The following is a 12452-nucleotide window of genomic DNA, read 5'->3' as shown; positions in this document are numbered from 1 at the left end:
AATATTTAAAAAGGGTGGATAGATTGTGCCACAGGGAACAAGATGATGAAGGATGCTAGCTTTGCTCTTCATTATTCATGTGTTATAATTTTTGCATTTTCTATTTATTCAATCAACAACATCATTCACAAGGGAAATATTATTGCCTCCATTTCAAGACAAGAAAACGGGGTTCTTCAGAGTCTTAAGTAATTTAAGAGAGTGCCTCACTAAAAAACATGCTGCTTTACCCATTATGCACAGTAATACTTCATCTATATATATAAAACCCTAATATGCAAATAGGCCAAATGGCAGAACCAAACAACTGGTCGCAATGATGTGTGCTGACCACCAGGGGGTGCGCATGGAACATGGTGGGCCTCGGCAGCATGCAGCAGAGAGCGGCACATGGCGGGCATCAGCTGCGGTGGGATGGTGGAGCAGGTAAGCGGGGGTGCCAGACCAAGGCAAGGTGCCAGGTCGCTGTCATCGGGGTGAGCCTCTGGTAGTTACTGAAAATTCTTTGCTCTTGCATGCCGCAGTCCTGCCCGGTGCTCACATCCACTGCCAGCACCAGCCCTGCTCGCACCCGCAGCCAGTGCTAGAGCCACCACTCGCACCCGCTGCCAGCACCTGGTGCCAGTCCCAATCGCTCCACTCCATCAGCAGGTGCGAGTGGTGGCTGCCGGCCCTGATTGCCTCTCAGGGCTTCTCCATCTCCCCCTGCTCCTGAGGGGCAATCAGGGCAGCAGTTGCTACTCGCACCTGCTGATGGCGCCGGCCCCACTCGCACCCGCTACTGGCACCAGCCCAAATCACTCCGTGCTGTCAGCGGGACTGGCGCTGTCAGCGTGTGGGAGTGGGAGCGGTGGGAGCGGGGCTGCTGGCAGAGAGGGGACCGAGGGTCGTGGTGGGAGGGGCCGGGCAGGGGCACAGAGGATGGGCCAAGACCTGCCCCTGTGTCCACCCCAGCCTTGCAGCCCACAGTTCCTTTCAAGGTGCACAAATTCATTAACTGGGCCCCTCGTAGTTATATGATTGATTTCCCAAATATGTCTGGTACAAATATTTGAGTTGCTTATTCTTTTGACATAGCTGGAAATAACAACTGAAATAGATAATCTTCATACAAAGGCTTCTTAGGCATCAAAACTAACATACTTTTTTTTCCTTTTTTTAAATCTTGTTACTAGAGGCTAATGCATGAAATTCTTGCACAGGGGAGGGAGGGTCCCTCAGCCCAGCCTGCACCCTCTCCAATCAAGGACCCCTCGGGATCAGGCCTAAACCGGCAGTTGGACATCCCTCTGGCAATTCGGGACTGCTGGCGCCTAACCACTCACCTGCCCCCCTGCCAGCCTGGTTGCCCCCCAACTGCCCCCCTGCCAGTCTGGCCACCCCAAATTGCCCCCCTGCTGGCCTGGCTGCCCACCAACTGCCTCCTTGCCAGCCTGGCCACTCCCAACTGCCCCCCTGCTAGCCTGGCCGCGCCCTAACTGCCCCCCTGCTGGCCTGGTCACCCCCTAACTGTCCGGAAGGGAGTCGGACGTCTGGAAGATGTCCGGTCACCTGGTCTAATTAGCATATTACCCTTTTATTAGTATAGATAGGATTGGGAAAGTGTTATGAAATCTCATCCTAATTATTTTTCCACTCTCTAGAGTCTTTATCTTTTTTCTTTCACTCATTCTTTTGTAGACATATTCACTATCCCTCCCATTTTTAATTCATTCTTTCTTCTGTTTCTTATGTCACAGTAGAAGATTTTCTTTCTTCAATGGGTTTTTTAAAAAAAGTCACCCTTTTTATTATTTATTCCAATCATTCTTCAATGCCTTCATATTTTAACTCTGCAAAGGTTAGTGTTATGAGGATAAATGAGAATGGCTCTGTGAAAATAGAGATGTACTACAATATATCCACTCACTTGGAATCTTTCTGGCTCATAAAGAATTACTATCTATTGTGTTCTGTTATTTGGCAGTTTTTTAAAGATACAACATGTTCCTTTGATCTACCTCATGAGAGAGTGAAATAGTATTTAGATTGCAAATATTATAACTCCCTGCATAGCCCTTAGAAAACAAATAATTAAAAACAAAATGTGGTTGCTTGAAAAGGAGCAGAAATATAGCAGTTATTGAATACAATAATTTGAGGATAAAACATTAAATTATAATTGCTAGGGTGAGGAAGAAATTAGATTTCCCCTGGATATGCAGAAAACATACACTGTGGAGTTTGCCACATACATTCTCTTCAGCTACCTTCTCAAAAAGAAAAAAAGAATGATTCAAACACTCATAAATCAAAGAATATTGTCAATTAAAATGGCAATTTATTATTTTATGAGTCAGTCCATGCTAATAAGAAGACTTGCTTCAAGTTGAATAAAACTACAATGAAGGCAAAAATGTGATATGAAGTCATTATTCAATTCAAAAAGTATTTTATCAAGATGGAGCATATACCTGATTCAATATGAAGCAAGATTCCAAGCAAGATACTAATTGTATATGTATCTGAAATAGAGATATAATAGAGACACCAACCTTGCTGGCTTGTTTTGGGTGCATTGAAATATGCATAATACACATTTCATGGTGGTTAGTGAGGTTTTTCTTTGTGTGTTATGTAAGGTATTGCTATTATAATCATTATCTGAACGTTTGATGACTGGAGTAAAAGCTCTGATTTGTTGATGATTACCCAATATTTAGATTCAAATAGTTTTGCAGGCAAAGTATTTGTTTGGCTAGAAAGTTATTTTTAAATATATCAAAATTCTTATCTTCTTTAGAGTAAAACCTAAGGGCTATTCTTTGAGGGACTGTTTTGCTCTCTAATAGAAAAAGTGTATGATTTGCAACCATCAGGGGATCAGAAATGGGATCTCTGTTTTTCTAGCCAGTTTTGGAGCAGTTTCACACCATTACCTTCAAGGGTTATGAGTCTATCACATGTCCATTAGTGCACTTACCAAAGATAAAACAAGGAATTATTTCCACGGTTCATTCAGATAATGGATGAAAAATCAGAGGACTTTCCAGATGGAGTATCAAGATTCTGTAGGGGAAAGAAAGTTTGGTTTTGAGCATTTAGAAACCTAAAGGAGGAAAATACAACTGGGTAACTTATGATATTGCTCTAGAAAATGTGAATAAACTCTATAAATTACAGTCTGTCAAGATGGAGATGACCACTAAAACCTCTCGGAATCTATGAACTTGAAGACCCATTGCAAGTCTCACTTTATTTTTAATGTTATCTTTTTGGCCCCCACTTCTGTTATAGATCTATAAAACCAAATCTCCAATTTGAAATAACAGTTGATCTTCACAAATATAAATTAAGCACGTAAATATCTGTTTATGAAACACCCCATTACAGAGCTGATCTACCTAATGCATATTCCCATAGATATGTAAATATTATAATTGAACCCATTAATTTCCATTTTACCAAATTCAAAATACACTTTATACATGATCAACATAACTCAAATGACTGTTGTCCATTTAGGCATTCCTTTTATGCACAAAAATAGTAAAATCAATATACTTTCTAGTTTCTTTTTTTTTTTTTTTTCAGTTAGCAGGGATCAAAGGGACTCTTTTTTTTTTTTTTTTATAACTTTAACATTGTGCTCATTTCCTATGTTATACTGTGTATGTTCCTCCAAGGTATTATGTATTTTTCTTGTAAATGAAGCTGCAAAATATACGTTGTGCTACTATGTTGTGGGAATGATATTGCAATAAACTCAAATGGCAATAGGAATGGTTCTGGGCCAAAGCACAAGGCTGCAACAGACAGTAAGTCTCCTGGCGGTCCTAGCACAGGCTGGTTTGATCTCTGAACTTTCATTGCTTTTCTGAACAATCCTTGGTGGACTTCTGGATCCCATCCTCTGACAGAAGTCATTGGGAGGCTGGGTTGACCGTGGTAGGAAGCAGGAAGTAACACCAACAAAAGATTGTCCTATTAGCAGTTCTTGCTCCTAAAGAGACAGAAGGAAATTCATAAGCATGGGTAGTGTTTGCATGAGATACTCAACCAAAGCATAGGAAAGGATCAGGGTACAATTGTAAATAGTTATCCGCTGAGCCTTCCTCTAACGGATGTTGAGTGTGAGCAATGACTAGAGATGAAACACAATTAAGGTAAAATGACTGTCAAGTGAGAAAGAGAACTTGTTTGTCTGTGTCTGTGTGCCTGTATGTACTGGAAGATGCCTGGTCTCTTCTTTATTTTTGCTTTTATTTTTCTCTTTGTAAGAATCCCAACCCTTAATCATCTATCCCCATCTGCTGCAAACTACCCTGCACCATTTATTTTTTCTTTTTCCTCAACAAATTCCCATCTTATCCCTACAATCTTTTCGTTCTCAGGCAGAGTTCCAAAATTATAATTGGGATTATGTTTTTTGGAAAGTAAATACATGTTTGAAAATCTTGTCACATAGTTGCTTTTGTAGAGATTACTTATGAGGTCATATTTTTAGCTTCTAATGAATTTAGAGACATTTTTAAGTTTAAATTTTGAACAGTTCTTAGTATAATGCCTCAAATTCAGCGCATCAACTGAATCATGACATAAAATAATACACCATTAGATTGCATGTATTAATTGATATTTTTACTTCCTTTTCCAAGAATTCTGTAGTCTTACCCAGAAAATAAAACTTTGCAGCTAATATGGACATCTCCATTTTAAAAATATGACTAGTTTTTTTTCTTAACTAGAAAAAAATAGTAACTTTAAAATAAGGCAGAAATCAAAGTATTTATTTTAGTAACTATTAACAGATACAAAATAAAACCAGTTCTTCATTATTAGAAAATACAATTTTTTTAAGTATAATTATTGTGTTAGGGCTAGGTAAACTAAACAGAGTTTGATTCAAATAAAAAAATAATAACTTCAGCCCAGCTGGTGTGGCTCAGTGGTTGAGCACCGACCTATGAACCAGGAGGTTACAGTTCATTCCCAGCATTTGCTGGGTTTGTGGGTTCAATCCCCAGTGTAGCGCATGCAGGAGGCAGCCGATCGATGATTCTCTCTCATCATTGATGTTTCTATCTCTCCCTTGCCCTTCTTCTCTGAAATAAATAAAAACATATTTTAAAAAATAACTTCAATGTGAAAAGAAAAATATGAAAACATAAATTATGAAAAGATAAAAATTATGCATCAATGCCTTTTCTTCTTATAATAAATGCCAGAAAAAACAAACAAACACATGTATAAATGTATCTTAGTACAAAGTGCTGCTCTCTCTTTGTTACATAATGGCAGGAATGACTAAGAAAACACAAATGAAAAGAGAAAATTTTTCATGGGTGAGCAAAGGCTGATCAGAGTTTAACAAAATATGTTTTAAAAGGTACCTCTTCCTTCTAGGTCAACACAGCAGGCCAGGACTGATACCTCTAAGAGCAGCGTGAGGGTAGATTTTAACCCTCAATCTCCCCCTCAGACAAGCGTCCTTTGTGCAAAACATGACCTACATACTCTTTGAGAACATCTCTGATGATATTCCCTCTTTACCTTCACATTCCAGCTTTATATTTACAAGCAGATATTTTAGGTAAAATATGGAATGATCTTGATGGTAACTATATCTTTTTACATAGCCTAACACTATATCACAAGGGTAATTCAACTCATGAGGTACTATAATAAATTGGTTTATTTGTTTGTTTTTGTATTTTTTTGGTTTTTGTGGGCTAGTGGTTCTAGTCTTTTTGACCAAATTTTACATTTTTCACTAAGTGAAACTGTGATGCCGTTAGTTCTTCTAAACTTAACTTTTCTTTGTTTCTGGTAGATTCAGGGGTGTTGCTGTAAGACATTTTGAAAACATGAACCAAAAATTAGGACTCAACTTTTTTTTTTTTTTTTTTTTAGAAAGTAGCACAAGTTGTAAAACCCTGTTGGCTTTGATTTTCCTCTTTTACCTTGATCTTCTTGTTGGACTTTAGTTGTCTCATACTAATCTCTCCCAATTGCTTAGTTTGGTGTTTGCTGCATCTTGTCTTGTGATTGCTACAACATAGCTTCATGCTATTTGGCCATTTCCAAACTCAAAATAAACAACTGAACTTAAGAGGAATAATTTTCTGTCTTCCTTGGGCTAATATATTAACACTAGAGGCCCGGTGCATGAAATTCGTGCATAGGGACAGCGGGGGGTGTTTATCCCTCAGCCCAGCCTGCACCCTCTCCAATCTGGGATCCGTCGAGGGATGTCTGACTGCCCGTTTAGGCCTGATCCCGATAGGATTGTGCCTAAACGGGCAGTCGGACATCCCTCTCAAAATCCAGGACTGCTGGCTCCCAACTGCTCACCTGCCTGCCTTCCTGATTGTCCCTAACTGCTTCTGCCTGCCAGCCTGATCACCCCCTAACCACTCCCCTGCCAGCCTGATTGATGCCTAACTGCTCCCCTGCCAGCCTGATTGCCCCTAACTGCCCTACACTGCTGGCCTGGTCGCCCCTAACTGCCCTCCCCTGAAGGCCTGGTCACCCCTAACTGCCCTCCCCTACAAGCCTGGTCACCCCAACTGCTCTCCTCTGCAGGCCTGGGTCCCCCCCAACTTCCCTTCCCTGCAGGCCCGGTCGCCCCCAACTTCTCTCCTCTGCTGGCCTGGTCACCCCTAACTGCCCTCCCCTGCAGGCTTGATCACCCCCAACTGCCCTCCCTTGCAGGCCTTGTGGAGGCCCTGATATCTGTGATTTCTTTATCTTCTATAATTGAAACTTTGAGCTGAGGCCAGGGCAGGCCAGGGTGCCTGGAAAGCTTGGCTTCCTCCATTGCCGGGGGCAACTGAAGCCTCCTGCTCTCTCCAGCTCTCTGGCTGCTGCCATAATTATTGGGTTAATTTGCATACTTGCTCCTGATTGGATGATGGGTGTGGCTTGTGGGCATAGCAGAGGTATGTTCAATTTGCATGTTTCTCTTTTATTAGATAGGATTTATTTCTGAGACTACTCCATTTCTAACATCAGTGAAAACAATGGATAGTAAACCAGATTCCCCATTGTTGCTGGTATTTGTGTGTGACTCAGTAGAATCAATCTCTTGCACCTCTTGATTCTCCTGAGTTAGAAAATCTGTCATTTCATCATAAAATAGAATTTGATCAGTTTGAAAAATATGGTATGCAGAAGTTCTGTACTATTCTTCATGCTATTAGAAAATTTTTCAAATTGATTTTGTTTGACATGTTCATATATTTTTCAACCAAAAGTTATGTCAGGTGGGAAAATAGTATCTTTCATGTTTTTAAAAGACAAGGTTCAAGCTAAGAACTATATCAGGTACTTCTCTATTCACCATGGTAAAGTTTGAGTCATAGAGTAAGTGCTTCATAAATTTCTCTTGAATTGAATTCCTTAGCCAATTTCCAGATCATAGTTTCATGCTAGTTTCCCAGGTCTAAAAAGTGACAATTAATAATTTTGTTGAAATTCTAAAAAGAGGCATACATCAATATAAATGCATAAATGTTTTGCCTTCTACAGTTTCAGTTACAAGTGTGATCTGAAAATATTAAGTGGGAAATTTCAGAGAGAAACAATTCACACATTTTAAATTGTGCTCCATTCTGAGTAGTGTGATGAAATCTCTTGCTATCCCACTCTGTTCACGTGGGACATAATTCATCCCTTTGTCCATGTCCACTTTGTACGGACACTATCTGCCTATTAGTCACTCAGTAGACATGTTGGTTAGCAGATAGACTGTCTAGGTATTGCAGTGCTTGTGCTCAGGTAACCCTTACTTTACTTAATAATGGCCCACAGTGCAAGAGCAGTGATGCTGCAATTCGGATATGCCCAACAGAAGCTGTGAAGTGTATGTTTATTTAGGAGAAAACATAGTATATCTAGGGTTCCGTACTAACTGTGGTTTCAGGCATCCACTGATGGTCTTGGGACTTATCCCTGTGGATACAGGGGGATTACTGCATAGTGTACACTGAGGGACAGAAAATAGGAATCCTGCCTTGAAATACAGAGAAATTCCCCCAGAAAACTCTTAGGCCTTAAATTCTAAATGAGTTATGCCTTTGGATTCAAGCAAGGACAATTTGCTCAAATTGAAAGGTGTGTGTGTGTGTGTGTGTGTGTGTGTGTGTGTGTGTGTGTGTAGGGGTGTATAATATTTTGGGATTACATATATATTTTGATATATGATTAGGAAATGCATCAACAAAACCAAGAGATCATTTGCAGTCTTGCATTTGCTTGTATAGTGTGTAGCAATGGGGAAAAGAATCCATTTCAATCTTAAAGGATATGCAAAGGCATTAAACAACCTTGAGTTTAATTAGAAAACCTATAGGACTGGATAAAGGAATCCTATATAATAAAAGTCTAATATGCAAATTGACCAAACAACAGAACGACCAGTGGAACAACCGGTTGCTATGATGTGCACTGACCACCAGGGGAAGATGCTCAATGCAGGAGCTGTCCCCAGCCCGCAGGCATCAGGCCAGCCAAAGCGGGTGCGAGCGGGGGCCCCCCAATCGCCCTGCCATTTGCCCCACAGATCAGCTCTGATTGTCAGCCAGGCCTAGGGACCCTACCCATGCACGAATTTCATGCACCAGGACTTTAGTATTTTATATTGCCTTATTACAGAAAGAACATAAGTGAAGAGTGATTTTGGGAATGGATGTGCGAGGGTCACACGTGGACAGGCATGGGTAGTATTGAAGCACATTGGAACAATATAAATTTGCTTTGGAATGTAGCCTAGTAACTAATTAATGCCATGCTATTTTTTCCCCTTGAAAACCATAGAAACAAAAACATTTGACTTAATTTTAAAGATCAGTTGCATTTCAGCTGTTGCTAGTTTTAAATGTTCACTCCCTGAATTCATTTCACTTACATTGTACTTCACTGTCTCATGTAGTTTAGAAAGAATGTTTGAAGACACTAAGCTATAAACAGCTATCAACAAAAAAAGCCCAGCCTCCCAAATTACAATTAAACATTGAGAAAGTTTATATTATTGGTCACTCTTTTAGAGGTGACTTGATTTTTACATGAATTATAATGTCGTGGCTATATTTTTGTACCCTGGAATTGTGATATTTAATATTGTTATCACAACAAGGAACAAACAATTGCTTAAGGAAATGGGTGATCCTCCTGCTCTGAGCTACAGTGCTGACTCAGTCATGCAGAACTAATTTCCTGGCGGTCTCTGAATGCACATAAAGCTGCTCTGTAGCTGCCGCTGACAATGAACTAGTGACTGGAAAAAGGAATCTTAAACACAGTCACATCTCCTGACTGTGAAAATCCTGTTCACAAGGCATGCTGATCTAATACGCTGCACCACAGAAATAACATTTAAAAAAAAAATATGGCTCCAGAGTATACAAAGTTCCTCATTTTCTATTGGGGGTGGGGTGTTGCTAGGCAACTAAATCATTTTTACATATATTCCTCAGAGCACCAAAATTCTATTTTGGGTATTTCTTTACCAAGAATAACATTGAAAAGTTTGCTAGACACATGATTTTATAGTAAATATGTGTCATGTGATATCTTAAACGAAGCAGTTATTTAACATTTGAATGACTCTTTTCAAGAAAGTCCTAAAACAATTTCGGTAGAGTGTGTTATAGCAAGAGTGATAATATCTGATATTTAAAAAAGAATATACCATTCGAACCCATGTGTAACCTAATTACAATGATTAGCTTGCTAATTAGTGTTTATTGATCGGGATGGATCAAGTGATTGGATTTTGTTTTAAAGTGCAAATATTAGAACCAAATAGGTTTCCCAGAATACTATTTGGCAGAAAATGCAGCTAAAGTTGCATCATACAGTTACTCCATGTGGTTTTGCAAGGAGCTAATTGTACTGGCGATCTGGGCATAGGAAAAGACTTTACTGCCCTCTAGTAGTTATAGGGCTTGCCAAATTCATTTGGGAAATTCATTCTATTTAGGAATTTAGAGATATTTAAGAGAGTAATAGCATTAGTATCTAAGAATAAAGATTAACTTAAATGTGCTAAAGTTGAAGACAACTCTCAATCATTTTCCCCCATCATCTTTATGTTAATCATTACTATGAAATTCAATTAAAAGATAGTGATATCGCATGCATCATTTTAATCAAGTTTTATTGACCTTTACATCATGTATGATACCTTCTAATCAAAATCCATTTTTTGAAAAAAATTTAAATATAAAGAAAGAGATATATATTTTTTGTCATAGTGGAAGACATGGTATGGAATAAAATGTGTTGGGGCTTTAAAATACACAACTAAGTTGACTAGAGTAGATTTTAAGTTCAAAACAATCATTTAAAAGTATTTTATATTGAATTAGTCATTAATTTTAAATATGAATAAACAGTTATTGTAATTAATTTTAAAATAATGGGGTTCATTGACAATATATTACTATTTCCAACTCATTGAATCCTAGAAAATTATAATTAGAAGGAACCTTTTTATCTTATTGGGCCCAATAATTAATTTAAGAGGATTTTCAAATTTCCAAGTGTTTGAAACTATTAAAATATAAATATTTGTTATCAATGTCTATTTCTAGCCAATATAAATTATTTTTTGGAAATTTGGAGATTGTTTTTATTTGTGTGTTTCAGTTTAGACCAATTTCTGAAAATGTTTTATGGAAATTTAAAGTCACATTTTCTATATGAGGTTAAGAAGTCAAAATACACATCAACATTTTTCCTTACTGATTATGTTGTATGTTCTTCAGGTCTTCATACTTCTACTTCATCTGACACAGAATGAATGATTATTTTAAATTTTATATCCTAAAAGTGTTTCTCTCAATTTATTATTTTTTCTTAACAGATTTTCTACCTATATTTTCTTATTATATTATTCAATTAATAGAAGCATACCAGTTATGTTTTTACTGTATAGATAATTTTAATTAGTATAAATATTTGTTATATTCGTGCTTTTTATTTAAATTATTTTCTGATCTAAATATTTCAACTTTTATGTTTTTGTTATACATTTTGCTTATTACATTTCTTTAAAAATGTTTGTATCATTTTGGTACTCTTGTGGTGGACATCTATTATTGCTTTTGTTTGCTTTTCATTTCTTCCTTTTGCAAAAGCTTCCTCTGCTCATGCGGCTATTATATACTCCACCTTGGCTGCCACAGGTATGGCTCTGTGATTCCCACACACCTGGCTACAGTGATAATTCAGAAAAGGGGAATGGTAATACCTACATCACAGAGTTCTTGTGAGAATTAATAGTCTATGTAATTTAATAAGAATTGATATTATATATAAAGTGCTTAGAATATAGTGAGGCACATAGCAAATATATATATTAGCTAATATTTTTAGTTTCTTTAATTTTCCTTAAGAGACTGTTTTCTTTATATTTTCTGTAAGAGGGAGATCTTTTCTTCCTTCCATCTATCTATCACTATATTCATTTCTCTCTATCATCTATTTAAAATTTACTACTGGTATATATATATATATTAGCATATCTAGTTCTAATTTAAACCTAGGCATGGAATAATTTTATTTGTCTCATATCTTGGTATGAGCAGAAATATCTGCAGGCAGATTTTCTTCCACAAGAATCATTTTTTTAAAATGATAATTATACTTACGATCATTACATCTGTTCCATTTGTTCTTAATTCTTACTCAGTAGCACCTATAATTCATCAGCTAGGTCTCCATTATCTGCCCTCCTTATGTATATTCCATTTTATTTTCATTTTCCTTGGAAGCTTTTCCATTTTTGTCACTCATTCACTTCTCTGCACTATTGAACTTCCTTTTTGTGGATTTTCCTATTGGAGAACTTAATTCTGGTGTTCCATTTTAGGTATTTGTCACTCTTTCCATATCTTTGTTGGAACCCCAATGCATTTCTGTACCCTGAGCACTCACTCAGTCCATTGTCTTTTAATCTCATCTTTAATTCCATGTTTCACAGTATCCACTGCTTGTATGTGCCTTATAGCTAGATGTACAAAGTAGATGCTTTCCAACTATTCCATTTGGTTTCCTAGAAAAAAAAAAAAAGCTTTTTAAAGTGTATAATTTGTCTGTCATTCTTGAAGGAAATTCTTCCTTTTTCTTAGATTGAAAAATTTTCTCTGCTGTTGCTAATAATTTATTCATCTTAAATGAGACAGCTTTATATAGGAAGGATGTTTGTCAACAGGGAGAACATGAATTCTTTCAATAACATTAATGTTCAGCATGGCATGGACAGAATCCTTCTCAGCTTCAAGCTATAGAATCTAATGTGTACACAGCCTTAACAAATGCCCGTGGCCTTGTAGCCTTATATAAAACAGCTTTAGTGGCTAAGGAGGAAGCTTTTCCTGCTCGCATTGACTGGTTACCTCTGGGAGAAAAATCTATTTCTGTATAATAAAATGCAATTTGTATTACTACTTTGACCAAAAGGAATACAT

The sequence above is a fragment of the Eptesicus fuscus genome, chromosome 10 (assembly GCF_027574615.1).
Source record: "Eptesicus fuscus isolate TK198812 chromosome 10, DD_ASM_mEF_20220401, whole genome shotgun sequence".
Taxonomy (NCBI): domain Eukaryota; kingdom Metazoa; phylum Chordata; class Mammalia; order Chiroptera; family Vespertilionidae; genus Eptesicus; species Eptesicus fuscus.
The sequence above is the reverse complement of the archived record's forward strand: the minus strand, read 5'-3'. Positions refer to the sequence as shown.